This window comes from Castor canadensis, chromosome 13, assembly GCF_047511655.1.
Source record: "Castor canadensis chromosome 13, mCasCan1.hap1v2, whole genome shotgun sequence".
Lineage (NCBI taxonomy): Eukaryota > Metazoa > Chordata > Mammalia > Rodentia > Castoridae > Castor > Castor canadensis.
Genome location: NC_133398.1, coordinates 126823181 through 126842625, shown reverse-complemented (window position 1 = coordinate 126842625; position 19445 = coordinate 126823181). Strand labels below are relative to the sequence as shown.

Genomic DNA, 19445 nt, shown 5'->3' with positions numbered 1-19445 from the left:
AATATTTTCCCCTATTGGATTTCTTAGTATTTTCTTGTCGTAAAAAGTGTTCTTAATAATTTTTTGTCTTTTGGTGGTACTGTGGATTGAACCCAGGACCTATACTTGTGAGGCAGGTGCCCTAGCATTTGAGCCACACCTCCAGTCCATTTTACTCTGGTTATTTTGAAGATGAGTCTTGGGAACTATTTCTCCAGGCTGGCCTCAAAGCTGGATCGTCCTGTAGCTTCCCAAGTAGCCGGGATTACAGAAGTGACCATGATGCCCAGTTCATGATCCCTTTTTATGCTTAGGTCTTCAGCCCACTTAGAATCAATCTGATTCAGAAATAAGATGTGAACTGTTTCTTGTGGGTTTTTTCCTGACTGTCCAGTTTCCCCCACACTGTCTTTTACTCTCTGATTTCAAATGCTTTTGTCCTTTTTGTTCAGGGATTTAACTTTATTCCCTTAGCCTCAATTCCTGGCCCTAGTTCTGGAAAGACTTCGTTACTGTGGTTTCAGAGTGGATGTGACTGTGTGGATGCTCGAGTGAAGCTACTCTCTCTGCCTGGAGTTTCCATGGGACCTGGAGGGACCTGCAGAGGGATGGTGAGCTTCAGTCCTGCCTGGGCTCCAATGGCCTTCAGATGCAGGCCCCAATCCCTGGGGCAGCCGGCTACTTTCTCTTTCCCTCATGTTTGATTTTGCACTTTGCCATCAGCTTTCACATGGTGGTTGCAGTCTCGCCATGGGGAGGCTGCTGTTCCCAGTTCTGAAACACGTCTTACAAAGGGTCCTGGGATTGGGCCAGAGTCGCACAGCCTCTGAGAGCACCACCAGCACTCAGGCCCAGCTCTTCCAAGGGTGGCTGCCCCATTTCCGGGCGATGGCGGGTCCCTCCCTCAGCCTTGGCCTCACAAGTGGGTCCCACATCCAGGCCTTGGAGCAGGTGGCATCGCCTGGGTCTGAGGGTTTCTTTGTGCCTCATTCCAGTGAAATCACTGGCAACCAGGGGGCTGGCCGTGGCCACCCAGCACTGGACCCTGCTTGGGCCTTTGTCCTGAACTCCTGCAGGAAGCTGGCATGGGGCTCCTGACTAGGCCTGGCCAGTGCTTGCTTTCTTAAAAGGATTAAGTTTTCCCTCTGCTTTTTCTCTTTTCTTGGAAGGGAATTTTTCTGCTGTAACAGAACAAATTCTTGGAGCTGGATCCTGATCAATGGCCTCTGTGATAGCAAAGTTCTTTTCTGAGGAGACAGCGTGACGGATGAACACTGCACCCAATTAAGGGATTAGTATCATGTCTCCAGAAATTAAATAGGAGGGAAGGACGTTTGCACCAACTTGTTTGTGACAAAATTATTTGCTGTCATTTTGCAGGGAGTGTGTGAGAGTGTTGGTTTTGATATCTTAGCCTCAGAGATGAGGGGAAGTGACAGCCACACAAGGAGGTGTGTGTGTGTGTGAGAGCGGGGTGTGTGGAAGGGCTGTCTCATTTTAAAACAACCCACTGTCATGGTACTGGTCCAGTCTCTTAAGACTGTATCTCGTTCCTGCGGGATGAGTACAAATCATATCCAAAGGTGGCACCCATGACCCAAATCCCAAATCTTTGCTGAGCTGCTTCATGGAGCCTTGAAATGAGGTTGGGTGGAGGTCAGCCATGTCTGAACCAAGGCTCTGGTTAATTCTCTCCAGAGAGAACCCAGGCAACCCCGTCATAGATAAAAAGTCCTCTTGCAATGTCAGGGGGCGGATCTTCTCATGTGTGCCTCAGCCTTGGACAGGCTCAGAAGGAAGGTTCGGGGCCCAGGACCATTCTGCAATTTGCTGTCTTTTACATAAGCCAGCTCTTCTCTCTGTGCAGTGAGTGAATGAGATGCTGACAGAGCATAGCTTCTGACACATTTCATAGGTTTCTTCTGGAGAATGAAGCGATCAACTTTTTAGAAGTAATTGAGTCACTCCACACGAGCATTGGGTCGGCTTGGGAGCTGGCAGATACAGGGCAGGGTCCTCAAATGTGAGGTGGGTGTCCCCGGGGGACATCAGCAAGGAGAAAAGGACAGAGAACAGCTGAGAAGAAACTCAGCAGAGGGAGTTCCACATCTGTCATGTTGGCCTCAATCCAGGAGGCTGATGTCCAGTTGATGGTGACAAAGAGACAAGCTTTCTCACCCTCTCCTGGTGGCACATCAAGTGTTTTTGCCTTCCCAGGAATCAATCAGCCACAATGGCTGACAGTCCACAGAAAGTTCAGCACAGGTTCCACCCCTGAATCTGTACAAGTGACAGCTCTGCCTATGTCCACACACCTGTCCAACAATGTTATTTGTAGCACCATTTGGGCAGTGAAGAGCTGGGGACAAGATACAGGCCACCAAAGGTCAGCTGTAGATTTAAAATCAGCATGTCTGAGTCCTGTGTGTTTGCAGAGCTATTGAAATAATGAACTTGAACTAGTCGACTTGGAAGATTCCCACAAAGTATTTATACAAATGATGTATGATGTCACCCTGTGCTTGGACCAAAAAGTAGGCATGGATTTATGCTTGTGCTCATTTGCTTCTGGATACAGAACACTTGGAGTTGGTTGTGGTCTGGCTCTTATGGACTGTGTGACTCTGGGAAGTCAATGCAACCTCTCTGTGTTGCTGAACATCATATATATTAATGGGGACCTTAAAGTTGTCATAAAGATGAAACCAGCAACTGTGTGAAAAGTCTCAGGGTGCTGCTGGAATAGGATCTCAATAAATGTGGCCATTATTGTGAAAATTTGCATAGTGCAAATGTCTATAATTGCGTATAACTAAGGAGCAAGGAGGAAAGACCAAGGATGCACAGTTGTGTGTCAGCATGAGATAGACAGTGCTAAACAGGGAGGAAAGTTTTAGAACAAGGGTAAGGTTGTTGGGGGATTAGGATAACAGCCATAAAATATGGGAAACCCAAAACTCTTAAACATGGCATGCTAGATTCTCCAAAAGAAAAGGATGGCGCGGAAAACAATGATGGGAAGAAATGAAGACCTTTCAAGTTAAAAAGAGAAAATGGTAAGACCAAGCCAAGAACTTTAAGGTACACATGAGTGACAAGACTATAAAGAAACAAAAGAAGCTGGATGTGGTGTCACACACCTATAGTCTCAGCACCCGGGAGGCTGAGGCAGAAGGATCACAAGTTCAAGGTCAGCCTGGGTCATAGCGAGACCCTGCCTGAAAAAAACAAAGAGATAAGAAAAAAATAAAAAAGAAAGAAAACACAGGAAGGGATGGTCATAAAAGTCCCAAAGGTAGATATTTTGGAGAACAGGGGTCCCACAGAATAACTCCCACAGGGCTATTTCTCATCCTAGATGAAGGGATTGCTGCAAAAGTCTGTTTCCTGACCTGAGTAGTGGTTATCCTAGCTCCAGAAGATTTTACTTTACAAGGATGTTAAAATCCTTCTAGTAAATATGATACAATTCACCTGTGCATTGATGGAAACTTCTGTGTGTGCACATAAAAACACACCCAAACCCAGAGCTGACCAGGGAGTGTCTAAGCTAATGGCTGGCAGCCACAGATAAGGTCCCAGTGTCCTTCTCCGCTCACGCTGAGGTTCCCCTCCTCAAATGGCAAGGATGAGCGGCTTTCCTACCATCTCTGTCCAGACAAAAGGCGGCAGGAAGGATTGGTTTGCTCATGCCCTGTAGAGATGTGAGTCACATTCAGCCTGGTAATTACTTCTGACACTTGACAGATGCAGGCACAACCTTTGGCAGTTTTGGCCGGGAATTTATTTTTGAAACCGTCACATTTTCCTTTAAGTAAGCAAGTATTTGCAGGACAGCTCTTTGGGTGCCTTGTTTAAATTGAGGTGGAGATTTTGGGGTCATAAGCCCGAGGGTTTCCTGAAACCTTAGTGTTTCAGAAAAGAACCTGTCACTTAGCAACAAAAACAACAAAACGATGAAAATGTGACCTTGATATTAACCAAAATCACAAGCTCCTGGGTACAGCACAGCACTGGTGACTCTCAGAGTGGGCACTGGTTGAGCCTTTGTTCCTGACATTCCCACCTGCCACCATTTTGCCAAGCATTCTCATGAGTGAGTTTAAAAGTGCAAATACCTCCAGAAGAAGTAGCTCAGCTAAGAGTGTCCCAAGACAGTTGTGCTGGGGGATAAAGAACGAGTAGAAAGAGGGATTCTGAATTGGAGAGTTGAGGATATGACCACTGTGAAGGTCAGGAAAAGTCCTGCAAAGCTGATAGGGTTGGGACTGTGGCTCAAGTGGTAGAGCACCTGCCTGACAGCACAAAGCCCAGAGTTCAAACCCTGGTACCACACACACACACACACACATACACACACACACACACACATACACACACACACACTAAAATGCTGCTGGTGACACCTACGGGAATTTTATCACTCAGGTCTTTTGGTTTCAAGTGAGAAAAATACAGAGTCCACTGGACATAGGAAAAGGGAGAATCTATTGACTCATGGATTTTGTTTTGGGTAGGGTTGTAGACATAGCCTTAATTCTAGGGGTCAAACAATACTTCTAAAACTTGGTTTTCTCTGCATTGGGATCTGCTTTTCTCTCTTTTGGAGTTCTTTTCGGCAGGACAGGACATCCCCTCACAGACACTCCTGGCACCTCCCACATCCAGTACAAGTTTCTCCTTTGTTCTGGTCACCACAGCCAACCTGAACCATGCTCTGAGTGGCCATTGTAATGGCCCCCAGGTGCAGTGCTCTGGAGGCCATGCTGGAGTTGTACATCCAGGACGGGGAGAGTCAGGTGCACCAAAACCCTGCCCTGAGGAGACGGGTACGGTGCTGCCAGGGAGATGGAGGTGGTGTTGGAAGGAACAGGAACGGCAGCTCATAGCCTCCTCAGCAGCCTCTGCCAGGCCCAGCCCAAGTGATTGAATCACAGCGAGCATCAAATAATTATGCCGCAAAGGAATTTAACAGAGATAGCTGCGTGTCACACGCAGTAATGATCAGTTTTGTGAAGCCTGTGTTTTAGTTACGTAACTAAAGTGTGTGTATGTGTGTGGTGTGTGTGTGTGTACCTAGACAGAGGCTTCTGCATTTGAGATGGGGTACATCCTGGTAAACCCATCATAAATTAAATACTGCTCTCAACACATGTCGCCTGCAGAACATCACGGCATAGCCTAGCCACCCTCAGTGCACTGAACACTTAACTGCGGCCGGCAGCTGGACAGAGCCCTCTGTCACGAGCCTGTTTTATAACAGAGCTGAGTTCCTCGTGTAAGGGTGGGACTCAGAGTTCCTGGGCTCAGCGCAAAGCCCTGCCCCCGGGGAACGTCTGGTCAAGTCAGGTTGGGCTGTAGGTGCGGCTGGAGCAGCGGTGGGTGGTGGACACAACCCTGGCGATGAGTGGCATCTGGGAGCTGCTCAGCATCTTGAGAAAGGATTGCAATGCCGTTCTCTAGCCTGGGGGGAGATCAAAAGGCCAAATTCAAACATGTTTCAACTGGAGGCTTGTGGCTTGTGCAGCCAGGGCAGTGTGGGACCCCCTGGGGCACAGGTGTTTACGCATGTTTACCAGGAACCATGGGGGGATATGTTTTATACATCTTTACCCACATTTACACACATGTATATGATATTTACACTTACAGACAGACCCCGACTTGCGATGGTGTGACGTGATCCAGCTTCTCAAATGAAATGCTGTTAAGAAAATTTCTCACTGGGTGCTGGTGGCTCACACCTGTAATCCCAGCTAGTCAGGAGACAGAGATCAGGAGGATAGTGGTTCAAAGTCAGCCTGGGCAAAAAGTTCTCAAGACCCTATCTCAAAAATACCCAACACAAAACAGGGCTGGTGAAGTGGCTCAAGTGTGAGGTCCTGAGTTTAAACTTTAATACAGTCAAAAAAAAAAGAAAAAAAAATTTCTCTCTCTCCAAAGGCAAACTTGGATAATTTTGATTCATTAAAAAGCCGAGGTTGTAAACTGTGTATGATTTGACTGAAGGGATGTTCTGAGCTGAAGACTATGATGACCTGGCTGTAAACATCGAGCTCTCCCCACCCCTCTCATCCCGACTTAGTCTCCTATGCCATTCTGTTTGTCTTTACATTTTTTGTTTAAACTAAAACCCTCAAACTTTGGAGGGTTTTTATTGTTGTTATTGAGACTGGGTCTTGCTGTTTCCTTGACCTGGCCTTAAACCTTGATCCTCCTGCTATCTGCCTCCAGAATAGCTAGGATTATAGGTGGGAGCCGCCTGCGTCCAGCTCACTGGAAGTTTTTCAATTGCCACATCTTTTCTTTATGTGTGTGTATACAGACACATGCACACCCTGTACATATTCTTCCTTACGGCTGCTTGATGTAGCACATCTAGAAAGGACATTTCTACATTACAAGCTCCTACAGGAGGTAGGGTAAGTACAGGTGCTCTGCAGAGGCAGTCTTTGCTCACAGTACTGAATGTGAGCAGACTTGCTCTTGTCTTTATTCCCTGAACCATGCAGCCAACAACTCTTCCTGAAGCAGCTACACTGTATCAAGCATTATCAGCTCCTGGTGGGGATTTAAGCATCCAGGAGAAGTGCATAGGTCAAATGCAAATCGAATGCCATTTTATAAAAGAAACTTGAGCATCCAAGGGTTTTGATATTCACAGGGGATCCTAGAACTGTCCTGCACAGACACCAGGAGTGACTGTGTGTGGAGTGGGGAGACGACTGCAGAGAGTTCTGGGAGAGGGGTGGTGTGAAATAAAGCATAGTGGTGGAAAGTTGTCAAGTCCCATAGGAGGAGGCAGAGGAGAATTCAGCCCATTCCGAGGATGGAGCACCACTGGGACAATGAGAATAAAGGTGAGGAGCTAAGCTGAGGTGGAATGGAAAGCCAGGTGAAGGGAGCATTCTCTGTATTTGGTAAACAACAGCAAGTCCTTGAAGGGTCCTTGGAGAGTCATGATTAACCTGGTGTGCGGGAAGATGGATCAGGTCATTGATGTAAGATGGGTTGGGAATGGGGAAAGGAGGGCTGCCAGGGCCAGAACAAATGAGGGTTTGGAATCAGATGGACTTAACTCTGGCTCTTGATTCTGTGACTTATTAGCAAGGTGACTTTGGAATGTTGCTCACCTTTCCTTAGCCTCCGTGTATCCATCCACACAGTGGGGTAGTGAAAGTCCTTACCTCAAAGGGTTCCAGTGAAGTTCTGAGATGGATGTCAGCGTTGGCACAGATCTGGGGCAGGCAGATGGGTGATGAATGGGAGAGTGTAGTTTGGGTGGAGAGGCCAGCAGGAGGTCTATTCTAAAACACTGGAAAGCAGAGGAAATAGGCATAGGACTGAGTCAGAAAGGAAGCCATGAGGAGACTGGGTAAAAGGCTTCCTTGCATCTTCCAGATCAGGGGCCCCAAACCATGGCCTGTGGGTCAAAGCCAGCGTGACCTGTTTAGTACAGCCAGCCATCTAGGAATCAAAAGTTGTTAAAGAGAACAAAACCCCAAACAGAGAAGATGCCACAGAGTTCTTGTGTGGCCTGCAGAGCCTACAATATCTGCTGTCTGGCCCCTTCTAGATGGTGCTTGTTGACCTCTGAGCAAAGGCTGCACTGGTGGGAATCGTAGGAAGGTGTCCATGCACAGAGGCATTTGGTCCCCTTCTTCCTGCCTGGGGAGCCCCCAAGCTCTCTGCTGCTTCTCTGTCCCCTGGTGCATGTGGCTCTGGGGCCTCAGTGCCCCTCTCCAGTCTCTGGCTCTTGCTACAAAGGAATACTGTAGGCATCTCCAATGTCTGCAAACGTTTACAGGATCTTGGGGGTGGGGAAGGCATCTTTAGTATTTGCATAATATTTTGGGAAAAGTGTGCATGTCCTGGAAGGTTATAGAAAGTTTTCTTTGTGTGAAGGGCAAGACAGGAACAGGAGTCCCCAGGGCATCAGTCATGTGATTGTGTTACAGACCCGAGGCTTATCTGGGGCAAAGCAGATTTGCAGGCCTAGAGATTTTTGAAGAAACTAGATATTTAAGCTATGGTTACAAAGTACATGACATAATGGAAATGTAGGAATATTTCAGTTTTTTAAAAAAAGGAAATAAAAGGCAGCAGCAAAGGCTGAACTAAATCAGATCCAGATGGGGTGAGGGCATTTGAAAATTAGAAAAGACCTTCAGAAATTATGTTTTCCCTTGTGTTACTGGATCTAAATACTCTTTTAGAAGTATTTTCACTCTATTTTATTTATAAAGCTTTTGTAATGATACTTGAATTTTGAATCTTAGCTTTCTCAGTATTAACCGCCATTGGTTGTCCTTGAACTTTGTTTTATTTTGCATTCAGAGAAAAATTTCCACATCCCTGCCTCCATCCATCTATCTATCCATCCATTCTCCATTCATCATTCATTTACTCATCCATCCATCATCCATCCATCCACCCACCCATCCATCCATCCACCCACCCATCCATCCATCCATCCACCCACCCACCCACCCATCCATCCACCCACCCATCCATCCATCCATCCACCCACCCATCCATCCATCCATCCACCCACCCACCCACCCATCCATCCACCCATCCATCCATCCACCTACCCACCCACCCATCCATCCATCCACCCACCCACCCATCCAACCCTCCCTCCCTCCATCCATCTATTCATCTACTCATCCTCTATCCATCATCCATCTACCTATCCCTCCCTCCCTCCCTCCATCCACCCATTCATCCATCTCTCCATCCATCCTTCCTTCCTTTCATCCATTTCCTCCATCCGTCCTTCTTTCCTTCAGCAGATATCTTTTAAGGACTTAGCATATATCAGAAACTGGAGTAAGATAATCATGGGGTGCATAAAAACTGGTGAGGAAAACAGTAAGTAAATGAACAAATGGTTAGGAATCAAGGTAATTTCTACAAAGGGAAAAACAATATTCTGTGATGGAGAAAATCAGAGGGTATTAGGGGATCCCCCATGTTAAAGAGGCATCAAATGGAATTACATTAAATTAAAACTCTTCTGCACAGTAAAGGGAACAACAGAGTGAAGAGATGGCCTACAGAAAAGGAAAAATATCTTTGCCAGCTATTTTTCTGACAGAGGGTTAATACCCAGAATATAGGAAGAACTAAAAAAATTAACACCAAAAGGACAAGTAATCCAATCAAACAGGCAAATGAAGTGAACAGACACTTCACAAAAGAAGTATAGATGGCCAATACTTACAGAAAAGGTCAACAACACCCCTAGTCATCAGGGAAAGCAACTCCAGTCTGCACTCAGTAGAGAAAGAGGAAGGAGAGGGATGACGGAAGACTGGGAAGGAACCCTTACAAACTGCTGGTGGGAGTGTTAGTTAGTCCAGCCCCTATGGAAATCAGTTTGGAAGTGCCTCAAAAACCTAAAAATAGAAAGATAATCCAGCTACACCACTCCTGGCTATATACCCGGCAGAATCAAAGCCTGCACACAAACACATCCATGTGTATTACAACATTTTTCATAATTGCCAAGTTATGAAATCAGCCTTGGTATCCATCAATGGATGAATGGATAAAAAAATGTGCTATGTAAACACATCAGAGTACGATTCAAACATAAAGAACAACAAAATCATGTCATTTGCAGGAAAATGGATGGAACTGGAGATCATGTGAAGCAAAATAAGCCAGACTCAGAAAGACAGGGATCACCTGTTTTCTGTCATAAATAGAATCCATGGTAAAACAGACGATAAGGTAGTAGAAGGAAGACTGTTAGACACAGCAGGGGAAGGGGCTGGGGAGAGGACATGGTCACTGCATGTTACATGTTATGCTGTGTCACAGTGTTATTCTCTATACTTAACCTGCATTTGGTCAACCACACCCCCTGGTACTACTCAGGTTCCCTTCTTCCCACCTTTGCACAAGACAATCCTGATCCCTCATGTTCACGCTCCACCCTACACTGAAGGCATCTATAATCCAGCCTCTGCAGACAGCACTTACGGTCACACACATCAATATTGTTGCTTTGAGTCTTACCAGTCATCATTTCCTGCTTTATTTTTTCTCTCCTAGTTTTTAACTTTCCACCAAAATCTAACACCTGATGTCAGAGTGACGTGATACATGAATGCTCTGACTCCTTCAGGGTGGGGATGGCACAGGGACCTCAGGGTCCAGCTTCTTGGGCTATGCCTTTCTTTTTCTCATTCACCTGGTCCTGTGTTGAAGCAGCCTCCATAGCAACTTTTGATACTGAGGGCAGTGATAGGAAAGGTCAGCTTAGAGGGTCATGCAGGCAAAGTGGCTCTGCCTTGCACGACTTTCATCTACAAATTCTAGAAATGAATCCACCTGCTCCAATCCACCCTGCCTCCAGAAGTAAGACCTGATCCATCCCAGGGTTGGGTTTGCATCTTGGACTGTGCTTTCCTGTGTCCTGGCCATTTGACTCAGCAAGCTCTGGCTGGACTCTGTGGAGGGTCCCTCTAGAACTGTTGGCCTGCTATGCAGCCCACCAACGCTCCAGTGTGTCCCCCATGGGCCCAATGGGGAGGACAGTGCCCACAGAAGCATAGGACAAATGCCATTGGTACTGTCTAAATGGTTTGAATCTCACACCTGATGTCATGATAGAATTATAAGTTAGCAGCAACAGGAACTTGAATGAATGCAAGGAGTGGATCAAAGGAAGAAATCAGGACTGGAGGTGTGGCTCAAGCAGTAGAGCTCCTGCTTTGCTGGTATGAAACCCTGAGTTCAAACCCCAGTCCCACCAAAGGAAAAAAAAAATAAAGAACTCAATTATGACTTTCAGGTTTGGTGCCCTTCTGTGAGTTGGTGACCTGTGGAAAAGAAGAGGCTTGGAGAGAGAGGAGCCAGGAGTCCAGTTGGAATAAGCTCAGTTGTAGATGTCTTGGAGACCTTGAATCAGCTTGTGAAAGGCTGATGGATGTAGGATTCTAGAAGTCAGAGGAAGGTGTTGAGTTGAGGATAACCACTGGGCATTGTCATCACACAGAGGATGTTTAAGCCAGAGGGACAGAGATGGTCACTTCATGGAGAGAGTATGAACAGCAGAGGAGTGGGGTCTGGGATAGGGGAGTCAGGCCAGCCAGGGAAACTGAGATGGAGGCCCAGTGAGGTGGGGCAAAAGCCAGGAGAATGCCATGTCCTGGAAGCCAGGAGAGAAAGGCATTTGCAGAGACGAAGTTTTTAGTTGATCTCAGTGCTGACAATGACTGAAAGCCTATAGGCTTGAAAGGCATTAAGTTTCTTTCCCCCACAATCTGCAAGATTTTGACTATAAATCAGCCTCAAAAGTTTTCAGTATGGAAAGGAAAATTGAAATTTTTGGTTGCCAACATGGCCAAAGGCGTAGCCCATTTATATACCTAAGATTGGCCAAGAGTGTGTGAGTCAGTAGATGCTTGTGGAGGAACAAATGAACAAACTTGGTTTACTGAAAACAAATGATTCTGATACTCTTGAGAAAGCTGAATCGGTCTGGCCAGTTTCCCTTCAAGCTGGATTCTCAGAGTTGCCACGTAGAACATGTCGGCAGGAGGAAAAACCCCTCTAGCTCTGAAGGTCGTAATCTCTGACATGGAGATGAGACCACACACTGAAATAGTTTGTCTTCAAAACGGTTTTGGCCCAATTTGAATGCATTAACAACACACACTCTTCCTGCAGCCACTAATATCCTTGCGTTTCCCCACGTGTTTGATAAATGTCAGGCCACAGCTCACTGGCCATGTCTGCAGGAATGGTCTCAGGGTCTGAGTGCCTGGGGACCTTGTTGGACTGTGGAGTTGCTTGTTTCCTTCTTTAATTCTGTCTGCATGTGACATGTCTGGAGCTGGTCATGTGGCATCTGAGTATCTAGGCTTGAGGTGTACGTGGACTCCTGTGAGGAAGCTTAATTTGGAAATCAAGACCAAGCTAAAACTTGAAGATAAAAATTACCACATACAGCGAGTCAGGTCAAGGGACTGCTTAAATTTCTAGCTTTTGCATCAAATGTAGTTCTGAACTAGACATGAGATGCAAACTCTGTGATTTAAAGGCTAACAGAAAATGGAGGATTGCAGTGATCTTCCCCTTAGACTATCTTACTTAAGACTTGCCCTGTGTCCCAAGAAGCACCGGGGTGACAGGGAGAGTTTGAGATAAGGGGAGGAGGCCATAAACAGGAAAAGCGAGGGGGGCCAGGGCTGGAACAGGGACCCTACTGCGAGGCAGTGAAGAGCTTGAGGTGGCACCTGGTGTAGGTGTGAAAGGACAGAGACAGGGAAGAAGGAAGAGTGGCTCTGGTGGCATCCAGCCGGGTGTGGGCTGGGGCTTCACAGAGAGAAACAGGGGAGGATAAGGCCGATGTTTACCAAGAATTAGGTTTTAGGTGAAGGACAATGGGAGGCACTGGTCACTAAAAGTCTAGTTCATCTGCATCAGACATCACCTTTTAAAAACGCATGGAGCTGACATTTAAGAGGGCATTTGTTTTCGCTCATATGCATAGGTTGGATTAGTGTTAAAATTGAACATTAAATAAATAATAACATATATTAATGTTATTATTTATGTGCTGGAATTCTCTACAATTTTTCTGTGCTCAGTTTTAATATCTATCCCAAAATAGAAGTAGTCTTTTTAAACTAACAATAAATAATCAAAAATTACACGTAGACCCTATAAAATTTTGACATCCGTTAAAGGATCAAGACGTCAAGAATACCTAGAATTTCACCACTCAGAGACCAAACATTTTCTCTGATGATAATGGCTGTAATATTTTACAAATTTCATATATATTTTGGTTTTCAGAAGCAGGTCCTCACTATGTGGCGTAGGCTGGAGTCAAAGTTGCCGCCCTCCTGCCTCAGCCTCCCAAGTGCTGGGATTACAGGCACATGTCACTGTGCCTGGCTAAATATTTTTCTGAATGACTATGAAGGTTAGGTCTAAACGAGCATGCTTGGTTTTCGAACTATGATAAAATGTACATAAGATGAAATTTACCATTTTAACCAATTTTTTTGGCAGTCCTGCTTGGGGTTTTAACTCAGGGCTTTGTGCATGTGAGGCAAGTGCTCTACCAGCTGAACCATACCTCCAGTCATTTTAACCATTTTTGAGCATTAAGTGTTTAGCATTGCTGTGCAAACATGCTGGGTTTAGTTTGAATTTTTTCACTTACATAGACAGCTTCTCATGCAAAAACACAAAACTCTTTCAGAGCTCCCTAGTGTTTCACGGTGCTCTGGGACTTGGTGTCCCTCTTGAGGGACATCTGGCTGTTTCCAGAGTGTTTAGCTATTGAAAACCATATTGTTGATCTGGGCGTGGTGGCACATGTGTGTAATCCAACCTATTTGGGTGGCAGAGGATTATAATGCAAGGCTGGCTCTGGCAAAAGTGAGAAGTAGAAAAATAATCTCAAAGAAAAAGGACCAAGGCATGGGTCGAATGTCAAGCGTGAGGCCCTGAGATCAATCCCCAGTACTCCCGGAAACAGAAGCAACCATATTGGATGAAGATTATTTTGTCCTTGCTCATACGTTTGCATTCAGCATTTACCTTCAGCTGAATCTCTTGAGGGTGAAAGACTGGAGAGGCTGCATTTGTGTTTGTGGTGTACTTGGCCCATCTGGTCAGTCTGTCCTTGCAGCAGTTGCCCCCCGTCCAGCAGGACTGACTGTGCATGCAGGAGGTTTGGGGTACTTCATTATGTCACATACTATGCTGCAATACCTCACCGATTTATTTTTAAACTGTTAATATTATTATTCTTACAAATCAAAGACAGGGAACTTTCTCATTGTTTTCAAAACTGTAAGATCCTTCTCCTAAGAAACTAATCCACTGATTCTCTGATTATTGATTAGACATTTATTATCAGAAACCAACAAGATGTGAGCTCTTGGCAAGTGAATGAGAAACACGTGACCTTCAAGTAACGCATATTTTATCGGAATAACTACAATACCTGTTTCAAGAAATCTCAACTCCCTTTTAAATTTGCATTTCCTCTAGTTTTATGAAAACGTATCAATCTGGAATTTATTTTGGTATGTGATGTGAGAACACAAGCCCAACTGATTTTCCCCCAAATTGTTGATCAATTATCACAATATTTTTAAAATTCCCTCTTCATTTCCCATCTGTGATACCTACTTTATCATGTACTTTGCTGAGAAAATGGCCTTACCTTTCCTTTCAGTGTACAATAACACCATGCAAGTTTACTGCCAAATTGTTAAATATTAATGATATCTCCATCCCCATGCCAAAATTTCCAAATTACAAAAGTTTATTATCTTATCTGCTGTTATTTTATTATACCGTAAGGATGCTAGTGTTTCTCTTGGATTTCAGTCCAATTTTATCATGCACATGGATCACAAAACAAAATTTGCTTCAGACAACGACTTTGAGACAGTTCCGGGAGTCCTGCACAATCTCTTAATAGGGACCCTAAGAAAAGATGTAGCCAAACACTCACATAGCCAGCTGTGCCCTGAGTCAACAATTATTTTTTATTGATTAGTGGGCATAATAGCTAGGAATGATTTTACAGGAAAGTTTTCCGTTAGATCTCCGATTCATTTGTGATATTCATTTGTGATATCATTGGTTGATATTCTGTTACCCATCTATCCATTGTCCAACCGTGCATCCATCCACAAATTCACCCACCTATCCACCTATCTATCCATCCATCCATCCATCCATCTGTCTGTCTGTCCATCCATCCTCTACTTCTAAAGAGAATTCAAAGCTGTCTTGGAATATGGCTCTAGATTTTCAAGTGTGCTTTGGAGACGTTTGCGTGGGATAATCCCAAGGGTTCGTTCCACATGCAGATCGTGGAGTCCTTCCATGAACCCACTAAATTGGAATCCAGGGTGTGGAGATCAGACACCTGCATGTTTTGACAGTCTCTCCCACCACCGAGATTCAGAGAACAAGTAGAGAATATCGGGAGGCTGGAGAGGAGAAACCCGATTCTTTCCCAACCAACCAATCTCTGCATGGAGCACAGCAGTTGTTCTAATCCTGTGGATGTTTTCCAACCATTTGCTGTTTTTTATGACTAAAAGTCATGCAAAAAATGCTTCCAACACTGAAATGTTATTACATGGTGTTAGAAATCCCTGCATCATGATTTAATGATTTTTCTCTTTGGAAAGACACAGCACAGGGAAGGAAACCATCTCAGTAGCAACAATTTCTTTTTTAGGACAAGTTTTGGAGGAAATTGTCAGGTGTTTCAAAAGCAATACTTTTGCCCTAAAAGCAAAGGGTGAAAGCCCAAATCTATTTATTTCTTATTTAGGCTGCGCTGGGATTTGAACTCGGAGCCTCACGCTTGCTAGGCAGGTCCTCTACTACTTGAGCCATGCTTCTAGCCCTTTTTGCTTCAGTTATTTTTTGAAGAGGGTCTTGTGCTTCTGGCGAGACTGGCCTGGACTTTGATCTTCCTATTGTCATCTCGTGTGGCTGGGCCAATTGACACTTGCCACCATGGATAGCTTATTGGTTGATATGGAGTCTCGGAAACTTTTTGCCTGAGCTGGACTCAAACTGTGATGTTCCTGGTCCGCACTGCCCAAGTAGCTGGGATGTCAGTAGTGAGCCAATGCATCCAGCAAACTTGGATCTTTCCGAGCTACCTAGTAATCCTGGGAGAGAATGAAAACACACACACTTTATGAGAGAAAGTAGAGAGAGCGGCGTCTTTCCCCAACTCACATGGTGAAAATCACCAGCTACCAAAGTTACTGATCCCAGGGCCCCACTCACAGACACTGAGCTGGAGTCTCCAGGAGGGGTGGCATGGACCTGGATTCACCTGGGTTTAAATCCTTGCACAGTAGGCCTTGAGTTGGATCCCCAGCATTGCACCTCACAGAAAGAAAAAGAAAGGAAGGAAGGGAGGGGGAGAGAGAGAGAGAGAGAGAGAGAGAGAGAAAAGAGAGAAAGAGAGAAGGAAGGAGGGAGAGAGAAAGAGAAAGAAGCAAAGGAAGAAAGAAAAGTCCTTTGTTGCTCTAGCTCCTGGATCCTTGGCAAACCACCTACTTAGCTTCTCCATGCCTCAGTTTCTCCATTTGTAAAGCTGGGGCTTCTTTTCTTTTCTTGAGATCATCATCATTAGTAGGTGAAACACAGTTCCCAATATGTCATCAGAGGTTGACACCTCTACCCTTTAAAATGGTCTGTTTGTTCAAATCCTAGTGGGTTTCTTAGGAATTTATCAAGCACCCTCAGTAATGCTCATGTGTCCAAGAGTCCCGTAGCAGGGAGAAGGATGTCCTTCCTCAGACAGTCCAGAACTGGCACCTGACGTCCAGATGCTGGCGCCATTATCTGCCTCTTTCCCATGGCCTTCCTGGTAGACAGGCTCTTGGTTCCTCTGGCTCACTGCCGCTGATGTCCCGAGGACACAGTTGCTCCAGCTGGAGCAGAAAAGAAATCTGACCCAGAACTTCCTGCCATGACTTCTGGGCTCCTAACTTTTCACGGTCCCCTCTCCCTGGACAGCGTGAGCGGTGACTTACACACAACTGTTTGTCTGTGTTGACATTGGCACTTCTGGGAATGTCAGCCAAGAAGACCATGTTTGTGGGAAGTTCTAAGAAATGTGATCCTAAAGCAAAATGCTGAAAGTACTGCTTGTCCTAAGGGCCATTTTGTGAAAGTGACAGGTGATGATGGCTGAGCCCAGAGACACCCGATAGTCTAAGAATTTTCTTGGATTTCCTGTGATGTCAGTGTTTGAACACAGGTGTCACCCAGATTCTCCATCTGTTCTAAAGTGAGGCAGGCTCACCCTGCCTGGCCATGGTCATCAGAAGTTTCCATGTGCCTTGGTGCTGGCCAGCAGCTGAGAGCAGGCCCAAGCTCTGAGACATGGCTTTGCCTCATCCGTGGTCAGGTGAATTGGCCAGTGGTCAAGGTACCGTGCTTGGAGCTCCATGTGTGAGGGGCTGAGTGCCTCAGAACTCAGAACTGACCAAGAGATGACAGGGACACAGAACGATGGACTTCTGCCCTTGTCTGTGTCCATGGACCTGTCTTTCCCTGCTCTTATTCAAGGAGCTGAAGACTCCTTAAAACAAAACATGGAAAACGAAATTTAAATATGATGTTGTTAACACTCATCCTAGCTTGTCACTAAAGGGACCTGTGATGCATCCCCACTATGAAGTCAGATTTCAGCCAAAATGATTCACCCAAAAGAAAAACAAAACAAGACCTCCAAACTGACAAAGCTCCCCACCAGGACCCTCCACATCGGCTCTCCACGCTGACTGTTTATCACAACGCCAACAACTCATGCGTGGTTTTCAGTCGACATCTCGACAGATGGATGATCTGGATTTCCTGTAGATTATTTTCAGGCTCGAGTAGTCAGTTGTCCAAGCTTCATCCAGCGGTTCTGCTAGAGGTTCAGCAAGTTCACACTGGAAAGTTGTTGAGCGAGTCCAGATCAGTTTGTGGCACAGGCTGCGTTTCCTGCAGGTGGAGCCTATGATGGAGTAGGGAGTATGGGGTGCTGGTTGAGGGGTGCCCTTGGGAAGGGGGAGGCCATATGGTAAGGAAGGAATCAGGGTGGGCAGACTGCAGACCTGTGCAGTTAGAGCCACAGTGGTGCCTCCTACTCTTTCTGAGTTTGGCTGAGGTGAGTCAGTGGTTGTATATGGCCATCCCAGGAAGGGCTCAGTCTTGGACAAGATGACTGTCAGAAGCCAAGGTGGCCTCAGAAGGGGCTGGCAGTGAAGACTTTGTACCAGCAGCTCACTCAGTGGCTCGATGAGAAGTCCTTTAGTGAAGGGGTCTGCTTGGGCCATCTGTGCATCTACCATGATGGCGCTCCATGTGCCCACGACTCCTGTGAGAGACAGGTGAGTGGTTTTGCATCACTCCTCACTTTAAGGTCCTTGTTGTCATCTCTAGTCAATCTCTTTCCTCTTAGGGTTATCAATCCACCTCTGTGTTTTAGCTGGGAGAACACGGAACTGTTCACACCTGTGTTAGCATTGGGTGGCTTCACGCACTGGACCTGCTTTCAGCTTTGACTTTGCAATACCTGCTCCCCCACAAACCATTTTTGTCATTGCCTCAGGAGTAACACACAGCGCCTGTGCCTTCCTCTGATACTCCCTCCACAGAAAGAGAACAGTGGAAAGCAGCAGGTGTGACGTCAGGCCGACATGCGGGAGCCGCGCTCTGTCAATGTCAGCAGTGCTGTGTCCTGGGGCAGCCCTTACACCTTGCAAGGTTCCTTCAGAAATGCTCAGGTCCCCTTTCCCAGTCTTTTCCCCTAATGCCAGGTGTTCAGGACAGGGCCCTGTAGCCATGCTCTCATCCACATGTTTCTGCAACAAGCAAGTGAGTGTCCTTTACCACCAAAGACTGTAGACCGGGGAGGAAGGGTCTCTGGGCAGATGGTTTTGGGTCTGCCATCGCTGCACTGATGACAGCTTCTCCATTTGCTGCTCAGATTGCACTGAGACTCCTCAGAAACCACAGCTGATGGGACCTAGTGCTGATGACTGCACCAGCCTCACCTGCTCACGGCTCCTGTCAGTCCTGTTCTGTCCTTCAGACCAATTTGGGACAGTGGAGCCTCACGAATATCCCATGAACACCCACCGGCTGCTGGTGAAGGTTTCTTCACAGTCTGTGCCACAGGGCTTCAGGTTGTCGATGTCATTTATAAGGAGTGGGAAAGGCCACCAGGGACTCAAGTATGGAGACCATCAGAGCACTTCCAAGCGTCCAACGGGAGGCACAGTGTTAACTGATCTCTGATGGTCATCACTGGCCACGCTTCCTGGAGGGCCCTTGATGTCACAGGTGGCTATGTTGCAGGACAAAGAACACATGGAGAAGAAGATGCTTCTCAAGTTGCTTGGATCACACTTCCACTCCAGCTCCTAGGGCACTTTGATTTCTATGTCCTAATCACCAAGTGCTGTGGGTTCAAACAAAAGCCGTAAACAAATCAAGCCCAGCGTGTGAGTCGGGGGGTGGGGGGAATCTGGCAACTCTTTGCTTAAACAGAAGCAGGTGGCTTTGGAATGCATAGAGGAAGTGAGCCTGGAGCCAGGAATGTGGGCGTTTCACTGAAAACAGCTGGAAACAAGTGTGGTCCTTTGTGCCAGGCTGTGACTGATTACATGTGTGTGTGTGTGTACTTATGTGTGTACATATGTATATGTGTGCATGTTTATGTGTGCTGCATGAGTGTGTGCGTGCATTGTGTGTGTGTATTTCTCAGTTTCAGAAAAACCGTATGACGGAAACAGTACGGTTTTTTTAGTGAGTGGTCTCCTGCAGTAAAAGTGTGGGGTTCTGTATGTGTGAGTGTATCTATGTGTGTGTTTACTTCACGAGTTGTTTTAAATGATGGTATTTTAATCCAGTTAAGAGTTGATACATTTACACACCATTCAGGAATTCTTCTATGACAT

At 46.0% G+C, this 19445-nt stretch overlaps 1 long non-coding RNA gene across 1 annotated transcript; it reads right to left on the bottom strand.

Moving 5' to 3' along the window:
• Positions 1-3761: 3761 nt before the first annotated feature.
• Positions 3762-9289, bottom strand: LOC141415730 (uncharacterized). Its single transcript, XR_012440670.1, has 3 exons — positions 9206-9289; positions 7167-7294; positions 3762-5443 (listed from the first exon to the last, which is right to left on the bottom strand). It is a non-coding gene; the product is annotated as an uncharacterized lncRNA (long non-coding RNA).
• Between the last annotated feature and the right edge of the window lie 10156 nt (positions 9290-19445).